Source organism: Bubalus kerabau, chromosome 4, assembly GCF_029407905.1.
Source record: "Bubalus kerabau isolate K-KA32 ecotype Philippines breed swamp buffalo chromosome 4, PCC_UOA_SB_1v2, whole genome shotgun sequence".
Lineage (NCBI taxonomy): Eukaryota > Metazoa > Chordata > Mammalia > Artiodactyla > Bovidae > Bubalus > Bubalus kerabau.
Window position 1 is genome coordinate 124179849 of NC_073627.1, and position 17901 is coordinate 124197749.

At 42.7% G+C, this 17901-nt stretch overlaps 1 protein-coding gene across 9 annotated transcripts in view; it reads right to left on the bottom strand.

The window, feature by feature from the left end:
* Positions 1 to 17901, bottom strand: part of LOC129650193 (transducin-like enhancer protein 1) — a 93477-nt gene that overhangs the window by 66538 nt on the left and 9038 nt on the right. The window contains exon 1 of one of the 9 annotated variants that reach the window (XM_055578418.1): positions 5449 to 7399. The exons of 7 other annotated variants lie outside the window; for them this stretch is intronic. The gene's annotated coding sequence lies outside the window, so the exon portion shown is untranslated. Of the gene's footprint in view, positions 1 to 1076; positions 1642 to 5448; positions 7400 to 17901 lie in introns of those variants that run through there. One more of the 9 variants, XM_055578417.1, reaches the window with a different exon arrangement.

Below are 17901 nucleotides of genomic sequence, written 5' to 3' on the forward strand. Positions count from 1 at the left end.
AGATGATCTCCTCTTTAATTAATAATTATATATGTTATTACACAGAGTGGCTTCAAGGTAGAAGTGAACTTCACTGTCAGGGGACAGTTAAGACCTGGTCTAAATGAAACGAACTCATAAACCTTTAATATTAATCCTTTAATATTAAGAGGAAAATAAAAGAAGTACGGATTAAGAGCACAGACCACATAAATTGGGTTAGAGCAGCTAAGACTGCAACAGGAGGACGAGTGTTAAAGATCAAAGCTCAAACTGATGCAGAAACATCAAAAGCCATACCATTTGTCCTGGGAATTCTAAATAAACGGTTTGGAAAAGAAACAGAAACAAGAACAACAGAGAAAGATCTTGTCCCAGCTGTCTCCTTCCTCTGCCAGGTCTCTAATCCCTAATCTTAAAACCATCCTCTGACAAGTGAGCTTGACCTTGAGCCAGGAAACTAGCTTCCAACCTCACCTCTGGTTTACCTTGCAATTCTCTGAGCCAGCTGTAGAGTCCCTGCTCCTGGCAGCGTGAGGATGCATCTGATCTCCCTGACAGTGCTCTGGGAGGTCTAACACATCACCACCACTGCCGCCCTTCAAACAGTCTGGATGACAACTGACAGCGATCCTCCAGCATCATCTCTTGCTTCAACATAAGGATATTCTGACAAGAACTTAGCACAAATTAACGAGTAGTAGTGTTCTCTACCTGTGCTTCTATTCCTGACCACAGAGTTTACAAGCAGGTTAGACTGGATAGTTGACCCTGCTTAAGCAGGTGTTGAGAAAGTCCCATAACCTTTTCAGACTGCCTTCTTTCTACCTCTTCCAAAGACCAGACAACTTCAATGGAAGGAAAAAACAAAAAACAAAAAACAAAAAACTGCAGGCTAACTGTGTTTTCCACCTAGAAATCATTTTCCTGACCCAAACTGAAGATGTATTTGGTACCTGCTAACAGACATATTGTTTATAAGTAAACTTACCCTGTGTCTGTATTTCTGACACCATGTAAGGCAACAACACTAAGTCAGCATTCAAGAGCCAGACCCAAACCAGATTTGCATGGAAACATTGCGCCCAAAAACTTACCAGCTTGGTCAAGGCCCCAGCATCAGGCCTTGCCTCAGGGACGGCAAGCACCCACCGAGGCAGCAGGAGTGCGTCTGTTCAGAACCAGCTTTTTTTAAAGTGCATTATGTGTTATTTTATTTTTGGCTACACTGAGTCTTCATTGCTGTGCTCATGCTTTGGTAGCTGCAACTCATGGCTTAGTTGCCCTGCAGCACGTGGGATCTTCCCAGAGCAGGGATCGGACCTCTGTCTCCTGCACTGGCAAGCAGATTCCTAACCACTGGACCACCAGGGAAGTCCCCAGAACCAGCTTTTATTCTCATCAGTGCCAACTCCTTTCTCACTGATTTGCTTATGGTGATGAGTCAGCCCTCATAATCCAAGAACTTGGGTTTGCATATCAGCAAAGTAGTACTAAGTGTCCTGAGTTAAGTCACTTCAATGGCTAAGCGCCAGGTCTCTTATCACCAATCTACTTCAGTGATTTATCAGAATCACATAAGCTAATATGTAAACTACAGCTGCACTATTACAAAGTGCTGTGCTCTCATCCCAATCTTTTAAGAACGACCTCAAACCCAAAGAGAAGCTGCCTTTCCCCTGTAACACCAATAAACAAACTCTAGGCCCTTCAAGACCCACCAGAGCAATTTAACTTTATTTAGTAAATAAACTAAGATTAAATGTTGAAAATCACATATGACATGAAGCTTCTGGACAATTTCCTACAGCTTCCAGCATCAAGGCTGGCATCATGCATCTTAACCCAACAGGGAAGCAGGAGAAGACTCCTGATTCAGCTCCTCGCTGAACCCTCCCCATCAAAACTGACCACAGGATACCCTTTCCACATTTGGAACTTTCAAAGGAATGCCTTACAGAACCAAAACAGAATCCCCATACATCCTAAACTCAATGACCAACATGGAACTACATAAACCATTCCTAACCAGTGTTAGGAAAAGGCTCTGTTTACAATAAGAAATCACATCTCAGTACAAGAGTCAGGTTGCTGTTGTTGCTTAGTCGCTCTGTCATGTCTGACTCTTTGCAACCCCCATGGACTGTAGCCTGCCAGGCTCCTCTCTATCCATGGGATTTTCCAGGAAAGTATACTGGAATGGATTGTCATTTCCTTCTCCAGCAGATCTCCCTGACCTAGGCATCGAACCTGCATCTCCTGCATTGCAGGTGAACTCTTTACCGTTGAGCCATCTGGGAAGCCCGCAAGATTCAGATACATGTATATTTTAACAGAGTTAAACAGGTCAAATATCTCAAAGGCCAGCAATGAACCGAACTCTTAAACCGAAGATATGATCTTCTGAGCATCTGAACTTACGTTTTTGGACTTCACGATTCCTAAAAGCTCAGCTCTCCACCTTTTCATATTCCTTCCACCTCATCTAATTACCAGACTGAAGAGCCAGCCCGCTTTCCAACGGCTGCCCACTGATCTCCACTACACACCGAGTAATATATAATGAGGGTTGTTGGAGGCTCAAAGCAGGGCGAGGGCTGCTTAACAGTAAATTGCCCATGGGTCTCAAAGCAATCCAATGGCACCCTGCCCAAAGTCAGCTTAGGGAGGGGAAACTCCACCACCATTAAATTGCAAATTGATGGATCATAAAAAATGCCGCTTATGCTGAGGGCTGGCAAACTGATCTTTTGGTTTCCTCGAACCAAGCGGGAGGCCAAGAGAAAAACACAGTGGAGAGCTGGTCATAAGTATCTGGCAAAAGATAAACGGGCAAGAACATGAAAACAAAGCACACAAAAGGAAATAAATAATCTCTAAATCCCTTCTGACTAGAAGGTTCAGAGTCTGTGAAATGACAGCCTTCAATCCAGAAAAAATGTTCAGCCTCAGCGGCAACCAAATAAAATGCAAATGCAGTTCTAAGTAAGGTGGGTCATTCTGCACCAGTTATGTTAGCTTATTTTTTAAAAAATTAATGAAATCAAAAGCTGATGAGTCTTCTGGGAAACTGGAGCAATCATACATTACTGATGACAGAGTAAATTGGTACAGTCATCTTGGAAAGCAACTGGGCAATGCGTTTCAAGAGCATGAAATTATTCAAACCTTTTGGTAAGGCTTCCCACAGCTAAGAATTTATCCTAAGGAAATAGTTCAAATGAAAAGCATTCCATGCATGAAGCTGCTCACTGCAGCATAAGTTTCAAAGCAAAAGAGAAAAAGTCAGGTAAAGATATAACAGTAGCTCGACACATCACAACCATCTGCAGAGTTTTTGAAAAACTTAACATTTGCCCTCCTGATAAATCAGTTGTCTAGTACTAGGAGAACGGTTAAATACACGACATCAACCCAAAGGCATGGCAGGTAACCATTTTAAAGTCATATTTATGATAATGATGCTTAAATAGCCAACATATTTACTAGATGAACCAGGAGGAGAACAAAGCTGTGGTGTTCATGTGTTTGTGTTTTGTTTTGTTTTTCTTAACAACATATGCATGTGGCAAAGCACTGTAATTTGATACCCCAAATAAAACCAGTGATTATCCTGCAATGGCAGCATTATCAATGCCTTGTTTCCCCCAAGAGTGACCTTGCAGATGTCGCCTGCCCTTGATTTACCGTTTGAATGTATTATTCAATGGGGAAGGGTGATCAGGCTCCCCACTCCTGTGATGGACCCTGGCCCTGAGTCATAAGGATGCTGACAAACCCTGACACCCTTTGGGTGCCCAGCCCTCTCACAATCATCCTATCACACATGGAGAAGCAAATACCTAAATGAAACGATTTGCCCAGGATCATAAAGATAAGAAGCCACGTTCACTGCCTAGCTCTTTCTCCAGGGAAGTGGAAGTGGGAAATTGGAACATACTCTAGACCAGAAACAAAGCTTAAACACTCAGCTTTGTATGCAAAGCAATAGAGCCCACACAGGGCCACAGCAGCACAAGGCCATGTCACTGCTGAGCCAACGACAGGACCACAACACGTGGCCACCGTATGTCAGTGACAGGGTCACTGGACTCCTGCTGCCTTGGGCAGAAGTACAGTGCAAAGCAAAGGAGGCATTTCACAAGGAGCCTCAGTCCTAAACTGCAAACCTTAAATAAAAAACAGCAGCCAAACTGCACACCTCTGTCTCGCCCTTCAGAGGCAAAGAGAATTAGTGCCTCAGCACTAACTTCAGACAACCTGGCCCACCAATGAAGCAGAATCCACGAAAACAAAGCCACAAATACATCTCTCATTTCCTGAACATTGTCTCTGATGTACCTAAAGATAATTCAAGATGTTTGCCTGATAGTGCATACCCAAAATCATCTATGCAAAACTCTGCAAATAATCTTCCAGTACTCTGCCCACCCCTTTAGAAGGGGAAAAGGCTTCTTGGGCTAGAGATCGCCTTCAGAACAATAACTACGCATCAGACTAACACCTTGCTTCACCAGCACACTCATGAAAAAGGAATTTTATCAGAAATTCTAATGCATCAGAGTAGCTTTTCTGTTTAAAATATAATGACGGAGATAAATGACTAGCCACGATTTGGGGGAAATCCAAATGAAAAGGACTTGAGATCTCTTTAAGTTGAGGATATACTGATCATGAGGTTATCATGTTTAATAAGAGTGCCCCAGGTTCACTTGAAGGGTTTGATAAAACAGACAGCTGGACCCACTCAAAGAATTTCTGAGCCAGGAGGTCTGGGGCCCCAGCATCTGCCTTTCTAACAAGGTCCCAGGTGCTCTGCAGATTTCTGGACCGGGGACCACACTTTGAGAACCTTGGAAATTGAATAATCATGACAGAGGCAGCGTCTACTGCTTAACACACCTGAGCTCCAATTACACACAGGCTCTAAATGTCAGTTAGTGTGGGTACCCTTGGAGACTGGACCGGAAAGGTTAAAATAACTCGCCCAGGGTCAGAATTAAGCAGGAAGGGAGGTCAGATCTGTCTCTCTCCAAAGCCTTGCCACAGAGAGAGACGATCGCCTTTCTCCACGCCTTTTTAGAAAATCAGACCAAGGCAAGAACATAAACCGAGGCTGGAGCAAGCCATTTGCCTACTGTGGGAAACCTCAAACTATATTCATTTAAATGAGTCCACCCATGACAATGTAATCTCATCCCTTCTTCAACCCGATAATTAAAGCAAAACAAAGAGGGCCAGATGACAGAACCCCTTCAGTGGCTCAATTAATCAGAATACAAAGTCGCCAATTACAGGCAGATCATAACTTTCATGTTCCGCCTCCTCCTCATCTGGCAGCTTCTACAAGCACATTCTAGACCCCAGCCCTTTCCAACAGGGCGCCGACTCCCTCCTTCCACTGCTCACCTTTCACACTCACAGTTTCTCTCAGAGCAAGGAGGGGTTAAAATAAAGGGAAAGAAAAACCTGCTGAAGGCTGCCTGGGCGGAGATAGCAACACTAATTGCTCCCATTCTCTGGCTCCTTGTGAGGCAGATCGCAGGGGCCTGCATCTTCGGAGAAAGCTCTCGGATCTTCGCAGCAGCTCTCAGCAGAGCAACTCAAGTGCCCTTAATTGTTTATGTCCTTAATGCAGAGCCTCTTGAATGCATTCATTTTTAATAGCAGGCTTGAGTGTGGGGCCCATCAAAGAAGGACAAAGCAACTCTATTCATTGGTCCTCCTTCCTGCAATGACAGTTTTCTGATTTATTTGCAAATGACAAGCTTGGCAGGCCCCACTTGAGGGCTGTCCTCTTTTTTTTTTTTTTAAAGAATTCAGTTGCATTTTCCAAGATGAAGTTGAGTCTCCAATGCTGTGTATTTGTGTAAATTCTTCCCCCTTCAGTTCCTTCTAATTAATGACTTAAATGTTTTGACCCAACTGTTGCCAAGCAGAGCATTTGGGCTTTAATTTGTCATTTTGGTAAAGATGCATCCTTGACAAAAGCATCGCAGCTGTTTCAGTGCCTAAACAGCACATTTCCATTATTCAGAAACCCTTGTTGCGGAGTTCAGAAAGTGCTGCTCACAAGAAATCGTTCTGACTCGTTTCATGATGCAAAAAGACAGCGTTTGGTGGTGTCAGAGGAAAATGCGCTCTGTTGTGCCACAAAAAGGGTTTCAAGACAAACTCCACGGGGTGAACCATGGAACAATACTATGAATTAATCACCTATTGTTCTGGGAATGGAAAGAGAGCAAGCCTACACCTTTCACCCTCTTCACAGGGCTTAGTCGTTTAGGGAGCTCATGAGAAATTAGATAGTATCATACAACAGCAGGAAGATCAGTGGGAGGAAGAACCGGCTACATCATCATGGCACGAAGGCTAAAATTACAATTACGAAAATAAAATATGCATACGTAAAGACAAAGACTGCACAAGAATATGCAAAAACCAAGTAGCCTCTGAAAACCGGGTTTATGAGAATGGTCTTGGTTCAAAACTTGGAAAGTTACTTTCTTTGTAATAACACTTAAACCCTTTCTTTTTAATCAGAGCAAACTTTTAGGTCTGTTTCCCTGTGGCTCAGTGGTGAAGAATCCAGCTGCCCATTTAGGAGATGAGGGTTCTATCCCTAGGTTGGGAAGATCCCTTGGTGAAGGAAAGGGTCCCAGTATTCTTGCCTGGGAAATCCTATGGACAGCAGAGTCTGGCAGGCTACAGGTCAAGGGGTCACAAAGAGTTGGACGTGACTTAGCGACTAAACAACAACAAACCCGTTTCTGGATGGTACTGGCTTCCAACAGTCTGCATCACTGTGCCCCTGCCCCCCATCACGATAAAGCAAACATCCAGTGCACACAACTATAAAGCACAATTTATCATCAGCTTTAGTATTTCTCATCATACCCTCTCCCCACATCTTATCTGGAGATCACTGGATAGGTATGAATGTTTCCCTAAAAGGTTGGAATCGTCAGCCAATCTAGATGGTGGGAAGGGAATCTCCTGCCTGAATGGACCATGAACAGTGGTTCCCTAATTTTATAAGCACGCTGCAGCAGAATGACCCATACACATGAAGGATGGCTGCCACTCTTGTTCCAGAGCAACTTCCTGGGAAAAGCAGCTACTTCATCAAGAGGTCTACGCCATCAAAGCCATGTGACATGCAGGAGAATGGCCCAAGTCAGAAAGACACGTGTGTGTGTATGCACTGATAAGGCCATCCTTGAGTCCCAAACTCAAGTCTCAGGTGGAAAGCCCCATCTCTGGGCCTGACTCCTCACAGGCTGAACTGCTGGAGAGGTGGTCCTTTGGGAAGGAAGACAAGGTTCCTGGCATTCCCAGTTGAAACCTGGGGCTCTCTTTTCCATCAACATCATGTGCCAAGAAACTCCAGAATGCAAGTTACCCCCTAGAGTGGCCAGAGGATGAATCTGAAGGGAGGGGGCTCTATTGCAGACTGGGGTTGGGCTTCTGCCTCAGGACAGTCCTCTGCTGAACCTAGCAGTGCCAGAAAAGCATCAAAGTTTGAGGGGGAAAAAAAAATGTGCACAGTGACATCAAAAGTGAAGGAAAAAATTACTTTCTCAAAAGCACCTTAGATCATAATTAAAATGAAATCTGGGGACTTTCCTGGTGGTCCAGTAGTTAAGAATCCACCTGCCAATGCAAGGGACACGGGTGTGAGCCCTGATCTGGAAGATCCCACATGCTGTGGGACAAGTAAGTCCATGCACCACGACGAACGAGCCCGTGCTGTAGAGCCCGTGAGCCGCGAGAGAAGCCTGTGCACTGCAGCTGGAGAGTGGCCCCCACTCACCACAACTACAGGAAGCCCACTCAAAGAGACAAAGACCTAATGCAGCCAAAAGTAAAGTATTAATTTACAAAAAATGAAATCTGATGGGCTGGTGAAAATTGTGTTCAAAGCATCACCTTTTGGAAAAACTTTTAAGTATTTATAAGATGGTAAGCACAAGGATCCTAGATGACAGAGTTCATTAGTACACTCAAGAGCCACAGGATATTAACTTGGCCATGCAGGTGGATGCAAAGAGAAACAGCATTTTGAACACAAATTAAGGGACTTCCATGGCGGCCCAGTGGTTCAGACTCCCAATGTAGGAGGCCTGGGTCAATCCCTGGTTGAGGAACTAGATCCCACATGCCACAACTAAGACCCAGCACACATAAATAAATACAAGTTAATTCTTAAACAAAGAACCTGTTCATCACATTGCATCACAATACGATCCACAGAGAAATCTAAGCAGTAAGAAAAATAATCATCACTTCTCCAACATAACAATCAAGCTACTTTCAGGGGGTAAAAAGTGTGCTGTCTGAAGATAATTTAGTCAGGGCTACATGGATTGACCACAAATATATATATAATTAAAAGTATTTAAAGAAAAGCCCCTTTATGCCGTCATATCACCTTGTAATTTTAAAATGACATATCAATGTCATGTGTTGTCTAACATTTACCAGGGAAGAATTAAACAAGAAGGGATGAAAGAATACTGAAAGAATACTGGATAATTCAAGCGAGAACAATTTATAAACCAGGGGCCATCAGAAGTTACCACTCCTATCATTCACCAGTTATTTTACAAGTGGACAAATCAATTTTTGTGCTTGTGTGTTTTTAGAAAGCATCCTAGATATTCTTCCATTAATTATGTGAGTTCAAGACATGTCAATTCTTGTTTCCCAGAGCACAAGAAACCAAATTTAACCCACGTATTGTGTTACACGGGTCTGCACTCGCATGGTTCCCACAGGGCTCGGCTGGCTCAATAATGTCGAGCTTCTTCTGGAAGAACAGAATAGACTTCCTGCCATTTGGACTGTGAAACACAGTAATCCACCAGGGAATAAAGGTCAATGTTGCACTTTTGGTCATTACTGAATCATTTGAGATGATCTGCGGTGAGGATGAGAGGAAAATCGAAGGCTGTGAGAACGCTGCAAATGGCTTGACCTCAGACCAATTTCCATCTCCATCTGTCTAATAGACATGTGGATAAAAAGCCTCCCTCCTTCTGGGCTACTCTGCTGTTTTCAAATCCACCGCACAAGCCAGGAACCAGTTAAACAATACGTTAATAAGGGGAAATAACCTTCTAAGCCCCAGACTGACACTTACTCAGGTTTTAGGGCATCAGCTCAAGTTTAGAAAGCAATTTTCCAGTCTGCGAGCAGTACTGCAAAGGAGAAATTCTAACGAATATGGAGAATCGTCTGCAGTTGCAGGGGCATGTGCCAAAAATCTCCTTATTTGTACATGCAAATATATGCATGCTCACACACCTCCGCCCCCCCACCAAAAGACATCCACACGATTTCTATTACGTCTGCTAACACAAAGGAGAACAGCAGTTCCAAAAGCTGTGTGCTGCTGAGGAATCTTTTTTCTTCCAAGTGTCCAATTAATGCTGCTTAATCATTATTAAAGCATTTCAATCATTAAATACAAAATATTCCTGGGAACCCAGAGCCTAATTACCACTTAAGCCACGGAATAAATGTTAATACCCTGACTTTACGCTAATACTCCTCTTCCCTGGTTTGGTCAAGCTCCTTTGTGAAGGTCCATATGTAAGTTTAGGCCCCCACAGTATATCAATGTCAAACAACATCGTGTCAAGCTAAGATTCAATTCAGGTAAGTGCCACTGCCAAATTTTCTTGTTCCCAGACGGGCTTTAAGATTATTTTATTGCTTGAAATTTAATTTGTTCCAACTCGTGTCTCCATGACAACGTTGGCTAACCCTGCAAATCATTTGGGTAATTGGATATCTTATCTTTCTATTGCTCTCAAATCGAATGATTCTGCTAGAATTGTAACAGCCAATCAAATTTACAGTCCTCCTGAGTAATAGACTTGGAAAAGTAGCCACATTCATCTCCTCTTTACGGCCATATTAACCAGTATGCGACAAACAGTAGAATCTGGTCTTCAAACTACACTCCAAACTCTAAGTGATGTCAACACCAATATCCTCACTGTGCAAAGTCTACCCAAAAGCCCCTTCCCTTTTATACTGTTTTAATTTGCAAAGCAACAGTTGGTACCCATTCCATGTAAATCTTGAGCAATTTCAGCATTTTGAGGGAAACCAACGAGTTGATCAGAAAAAGTAATACTAAAATAAAAACCTCAGCTTTTGTGGGTACTTGACCTTGTGATAAAATCATGAGCAAAACAACGGCCGCACAAGGTGACAGCGGTGTGCCACCACTGCCCTGCCGGGCTCCTTCTGTAAGCCACATCTGACCCTGTGCATTGTAAAAAGTAAGAATGAATCCAGATTTAGCAACCAGTTCAAAAATCTCTGTATCCCTAGAGAAATCCAGTCGAAATGTGACACCCCATTAATTTCATTTAATTCATGAATTCAGAACAGTCACAGCATTCAGAATAATCAATTATGAAATAGAGATTTTTTGGTAAGATTCAGAAGTCAGCCGCTCTTGTTAGTGGTATGATTTTGGCCTTTGGTGAGCTAAAAAGGGACACGAGTTGGACACATTTCAATGGTCCAATTCCAATCTTCTCGGGAGCTCTACAAGGACACTGGCTCCGAGGGAGCACAGGGTCCAGGCACTGTAAGAGGGCCAGCCAGCTTAGAAAACGAAAAGGCTCTGCAACCCCGGCCAACTGGCAGGCCAAGGGGTTGTCAAGAACTTCATGCTTCGCCTACGGACACTCGGAGGACTTTAGGACTTGAGCTAAACACAGAGCCACAACGTGGGGCATCTCAGCACACCGAAGTCAGTAGGCAGCAGGGGTTTTAAGCAAACGTGAGAGCAGGCACTGGCACAATTTGTCCAGGTGTGTCCTCTTTTAACCCAAATACTTACAAAAAGTTGCTACTGCATCATGCCTGGCAGTAAGAGTCAACAGTCTAACTTCCGGTCCATCCAATCCCAATGGCCCTGCTTTTCTCTCCCTCCTGTGGGTTTTGTGGGTGTGTGTGTGTCTTCCTGCTTCCTCAAATACTAGCACTTAAGTAGCAATTGTGAACTGACAGTCTACAAAAATCTCAAGCCCATGGAGTACGTGGAAAATACTGCAACACATCTACTCAAACTTTTGCATGCACTCCAGAATTTTCATAGCCAAAGAAAACTATACATATCAATTTACATTCCCACCAACTGTGTAAGAGGGTTCCCTTTTCTTCACTTTCTCTCTAGCAATTTTGTTTGTAGATTTTTTAATGATGGCCATTCTGACTGGTGTTTGAGATAACACCTCATTGCACTTTTTTGATTTGCATTTCTCTAACAATGAGTGATGTGGAGCATATTTTCAGGTGTCTGTTGGCCCTCTGTATGTCTTCTTTGGAGAAATGTCTGTTCAGGCCTTTTGCCCACTTTTTGACTGGGTTGTTTGTTTTTCTGGTATTGCACTGCATGAGTTGCTTGTATATTTTGGAGACTAATCCTTTGTCAGTTGTTTCATTGGCAATTAGTCCTAAATGAGGTGAATGAACCTAGAGCCTATTACATAGGGTGAAGTAAGTCAGAAAGAGAAACACAAATATTGCATATTAACGCATGCATATGAAATCTATAAAGATGGTACTGATGATTCTATTTGCAGGGCAGCAATGGAGACAGAGACACAGAGAACAGGCTGTGGACACAGTGGGGAAAGGAAAGGGTGGGACAAATTGAGAGAATAGCATGGAAACATATATTACCATATGTAAAACAGACAGCAAGTGGGCATTTGCTGAGTGACACTGGGAGCTCAACCCAGTGCTTTGTGACAACCTAGAGGGGTAGGACTGGCGAAGGAAATGGCAACCCACTCCAGTGTTCTCACCTGGAGAATCCCAGGGACGGGGGAGCCTGGTGGGCTGCCATGTATGGAATCACACAGAGTTGGGCATGACTGAAGCAACTTAGCAGCAGCAGCAGAGGGGTGGGATGGGGAGGTAGATGGGGGGTGGAGGAGAGGCGCGGTTCAGGAGGGAGGGAACATATGTATAACTGTGGCTGATTCATGTAGATGTATGGCAGAAACCAACACAATATTGTAAAGCAATTATCCTTCAATAAAAAAATAAACCAAAAAACTGTATGTGTGTATATGTCATCAAGACACACGTTTTTTTCCTCCCTTTCTCCAACAAAGCAACTATCTTTAATTTATCCACACACCTTTTTTTTCAGGATAATAAAATTATCTTCCAATTCAAAATTTGATTTTCTACGTTACATCAAAAGAAACACACCTCCCATCCTTTATTCTGCCAGAACTCACTTCGATAAAAATGAACCAAATCTGTTCTCTGTTGTTCACCCATCCCCATAAATGAAAAAACTCAACACAAAACTATTCTCACTGGTAGCTGTATTAACTACTTAACGCTGTTGCCTTCCAAGGGCACCTTTTGCTGTTTGACTTAAATAAAGCACCTTAATTCCTCTAGAGCACATACGTGTGCGTGTGTACGTATGTGTGTGCTCAGTTGTGTCCGACTCTTTTCAACCCTACAGACTGTAATCTGCCAGGCTCCTCTGTCCATGGGATTTTCCTGGTAAGAATACTGGAGTGTGTTGCCATTTCCTCCTCCAGGGGATCTTCCCAACCCAAGGATCAAACCCTCATCTCCTACATCTCCTGGACTCCAGGTGGATTCGTTTACCACTGAGCCACCATAGAGGCTGCCAACAGGAGATTAAAAAAAGAGAGGAAAAAAAAATGCCCTTTTGAACCTACCGATAAATGCTCCTGATCTTAAAAGTAAACAAACAATAAAAACTTTGAGGGGAAATACTGGAAAGCAAACAGTTCAGATGCAGGAAGGAAGGAAACTGGACTTGGAAAAACAATAGGGAGCATGGCCTAGAATTCCAAATAGAGTGTATAGTTTAAAAGGAATCAATAATAGAGTCAATAACAGATTCTGAGAACAGCTGTCCTGAGACTGCCCAAGTACAGGCTCCTGCGCACAGAAACTCACTCAATCCTGATAACTACCCTATACAGTAGATGCTACTGTCATCCCCTAACCTTCTTGCCTGTTTTTTTCCTTTGCAAGGGGGAATAATTAATATCCACAGGAGGCTGGAAGGATTTACAGAGTTCCTAGGTGGCTTAGTGGTAAAGAATTCGCCTGCAATGCAGGAGACAAGGGTTTGTTCCTTGGGTCAGGAAGATCCCTTGGAGAAGGAAATGGCTACCTACTCCGGTACTCTTGACTGGGAAATCTCATGAACTGAAGAGTCTGGCGGGATACAATCCATGGAGTTGCAAAAGGAGTCGGCCATGACTTAGTGACTCAATAACAACATACTGTACAATTTCTAGGGCACATGTGGCCCAATACATGGAGCTAAGAATATTTACTCTCATGTCTCAAATAAGCTTACTCCTGGTGGCCCAGTAGTAAAGAATCTGCCTGCCAATGCAACAGACATGGGTTCGAAGCCTGAGTCGGGAAGATCCCTGGGAGAAGGAAATGGCAACCCACTCTAGTATTTTGCCTGGGAAATCCCAAAGACAGAGGAGCCAGGAGGGATACAGTCCATGGGGTTTCAAAGAGTCTTGACACGACTTAGCGACTAAACAATAACAACAATAATAGACCCAAGAAGCTGCCTTTTGAAAGCCAAAGTGCTGAAACAGACAAGTGTCTGAGAACTGAGTGGGCACCTGTAGCTGCAGGTTGCATGGGGACCAGATGCCCTTCCTCCATCCCAGGGGCCCAACCATTTTTCTTTCCATACCAGACCAAGATGCAGATCAATGTTTAAGACCCCCTTTCCTAAACCAAAAGCAACCTTTTTATTTACACTCACTAATCCATAGAAGCCTTTCAAATGGCACAAATAAAGGCGGCTGCATTTTGTTCTCTAAATCAATTTTCTCCCCAGCCATCAACTAGATGTTCCTGCACAGAGAAAGAACAGCCCTTCCCTTCTAATTCAAAAATCCATACTGCCATTGCCCTTGCAAACTGCTAAACAAGCAGTATCGGCAAGTCACTTGTGTTCTGTAATATATTTACTGCAAATCCCAGTGGCTCACCTCCTAATGCAGTTTTTTATCGTGTCTGTGAGTGTCAATACACTGGCCAGTCACCTTACTTGTGAGAGGCTCTGCCCAGCTATTTGCTCAAGGCATCAAGAGGGCACAGAGGACAAAGGCTGTGCTCCTAGAGGCCCCAGCGATGGAGAGCCTCCTCCTCATGCCAGGATCTTCAAAGAGGTTTTGGTCTCTGGCAATCCACATCCTAGTAACACCCACAGCATCTGAGAGGCCACCTTAAATTCTCCATCAGGAGAGCTTCCATTCACACAAAGTTCAAAATCAGAGTCCTGATCAGAGTCCTTCCCAGTTTCCTACCTATCAACACTAAAGCTGTTCCCCTGGTGAATTTGCTGATCACATCTGAAACGTGCATTATCAAGCACCAAAAGGGGAAGGGGAATCTGGCTTTTTTAAGTACCAACCTCTGCTTTCAGATGAGAGCATAAGAGCAAGCACCCCAACACCACATAATGGTGGATCATCTAATACAATCACGCCAAAAACACAAAGGGCAAGTTAGAAGGAAAATGTTACAAAATGCGATAAACACCTATTCAGATGGTGTATACTTGGAGAAACTCCCCTTCCATGTGCACCGGCCTCAAAGGTTGCTAAAGAAAGGCTTGAATCACCTATTTATCTTTCAGGGTGAGCAGAAGGCAAGTGCTCTATGCAAAATATGGGACAGACAGAGATATTACAAAAATGCTACTTTACAGACTCCTGGGATCAAATAGGTGGGTATAATACAGGGTGTTCACTTTACATTTCTTTCTCCTCTTCTGTATATATGAAACTCTTCATAGCAAAATGTTTGGGGTAGGGGAATGAACTCTGTAAAGACAAGTAAATCATGCCCATGCTTAGTCGGGTCTGACTCTCTGCAACCCCATGGACTGTAGCCCACCAGGCTCCTCTGTTCATGCAATTTTTCAGGCAAGAATACTGCAGTGGGTTGTCATTTCCTTCTCCAGGGGATCTTCCCAACTTAGGGATTAAACCCGCGTCTCCTGCACTGGCAAGTGGGTTCTTTACCACTGAGCCACCTGGGAAGCCTCTATAAGTAAATAATCAATAGTATAATTATTAAGAAACCTGGTGATTAAGTCAAGTCTAATGCCCTGGAAGAAACTTGTAACTCAACTTATCCACAGCTCTGCTAGTGGCTGTGGTCATCCTTAGGAGATAAATGGTGGTTCCCAGGGCAGTAAAGCATGCACACACTCAATTCACATGGAAACCCAGATCTCAGAAACATACTACTTCTGTTTTCTCTCTTTTTACCTTTTTACTACAAACTGAAATGTATTACTCTAATTAAACTTCTCTAAGTAGCCTCTATAGATATTTGACTATAAATCATTTTTCAAAAGAAAAACATCTGAGCAAAAGTGGTTGGATGAGATTAGAACTGTAATCCTACAAAACATCTGATGAAACCAAACAGATTTCACTCTTAATTTTATCATAAGGACTCATACTGGTACTCTAGAGTCAAGTTTTTAATCTAGATTCCATGGACTTGCTGATGGATCTTAACATGTCCACAAAAAGCCAAAATTGTTTGGCAAAGCTGCATGTGTATCAAAATGCATATGGTTTTTTGCCAAGCAGGTTTTACCTGATTTTCATATGGGTTCAGGACCCAAAATTGTTACTCTACCGGCTCTGAGGGGCACAATAAATGCTTCTTAAATGCCTACTCAGGGATTTTCCTGGTGGTCCAGTGGCTAAGACGCCACAATCCTAATGCAGGGGGCCTGGGTTCAATTCTTGGTTGAGGAACCAAATCCCACATGCCACAACTAAAGATCCCACACACTGCATTAAAAAAAAGAAAAAAGGTCCTGCGTGCCACAACTAAGACTTGGCACAGCCAAATAGATAAATAAATACTCCTTTTTTTCTTTTTTAATTTTTAAATGCCTACTCAAACTCACTGGGAAAGATGCAAATCTCAAACTCAAGCCTCAAGCAGACTGCAGCATAGTTGAAGTAACAGAAAAAAGGCACATGAAAACACCACTACAAAAATCAGAGCAAAAATAAGTGATGTGACAGCCTCCTGTTGGGAGCAGCCATGGAAGGCCTTGAAGTAGAAAGGTAGTGTTGGTATTTGAACTGGATCTTGAAGGATACTGAAGAAGGCCATGTGAACTTTGACAAAAGAGCCTGGACATTTAAGAAAACAGAAAAACACAAAGCATGTTTTAGGTATGAAGAAAGGACCCATTTGGCTGGATTAAATGACCTGGAGGGAAGAGGATGGAGGTGACCAGGTAAGATTGGCAGGGACAGTGACCAGAGGCAAACACAGAGGCTGTGAGTGATGGGCAGAGAAGCAACCACCTGAGTGGGAAGTCAAATTTAGAAAAATTGGGCATATCGAAGAGATGAAAAGACCCAAGCCCCCCATTCACTCCCTTAAAGATGCTCCCTTCCAGGATGAGCGTTCCAAGACTATTTACAATGTGGGTTAATGTTGACCGTGGAGTCAGGGTTGCCCCAAGAGCCACACCAGACAAGCCAACAGGGAACACAGAGGCTGTGAGAAATTTGATGTTAACCCCTCCAATTAAAATTCCCATTTATTATACATGTATACAACAATCAGTATAGTAACATATTTACAGAACTTACCAATTCATAAGTAAACAAGTCTGGGGATACATTTTTTAACTTTTTACTGACAGGCTGTACAAAGCTAGTTAGATCACTGAAGACAGTACTGTCAAACCCAGCCCAGACAATTTCCTGGAAGTCCAATGGTTAAGATTCCATGCTTTCACTGCTGAAGGTGCAGGTTCAATCCCTGGCTGGGGAACTAAGATTCCTCAAGTCATGCAGCAGAGGGGAAAAAAGAAAAAAAAAAACAAAACAAAACCCCAGCCTAGTACCACCTGTATTTATTTCAGCAGTTTAACAAGTAGCATGATTTGGACATACAAGTTCAAATGTACCTATGTTCTCTAAGACAACTAATTCCACTATCAAATGAATAATGACTGTCTAATGAGAATCTACTGAAAATAGGTATAGTACCCCTTTCAGCATGCACAGCAATGCACACCCACCACACTTAATAGCAATTTTTCCTCTACTTGGCAAGTGGAAAAGCTGATTCAATGAAAAGAATTCTTCTGGTTTGATTTTCCTTATACTCAAAATAGCCTTCATCCTTCCCTTTTCCGGAAAACATATTTTGTGGTCAAAGAATGACCAAGTAGCAAATAATGCTACTAGAAAAACTAGAAAAATGTGTTTGTTATATCTAGTATGAAAACATGGGGGGGCAGGGATGAAGGTAAACAATATTCTCATGGTTATGACTGTTATGCTGCTTTAAAGTAGGCAAATAGAATTAAAAATTTACTAGGTACCAAAAATTGAAATGTAAAATAATGAAATACACACTTGTTTGAAATCACAGGTTAGTTGGTAAAACTTTGTGTCAACATTTCTTGTAGTTTCACAGAAAGCATTACAGTGACTGGGTGATCTATAAATTGAATAGTTCTGTAATCACTGTGTTCTTGCAAACAATTTTAGAAATCATTTTTTTTTCTTTAGCCAAGTGAATAGTAATACAGGAATCTCTTAATTTATGTTAAAATTTCAGTGTAAACTTTTTTCATTTTTCCAATCAAACCATGCCTCAGAAAAAAGTTAGAAAATCTCTCCCACACTTGAGGGACTCATGCCTACACACACACACACACACACACACACACTCTCTCTCTCTCTCTCTCTCAAGCACCAAGCCATATTCATGGAACAATCCTATGGCACATTTCTTACTACAGAATTCACCAGTTCTATTATCGAACACTATTTTTGAAGCTATAAATGCCTAATCTTGTCAAATCAGCCAACCTCC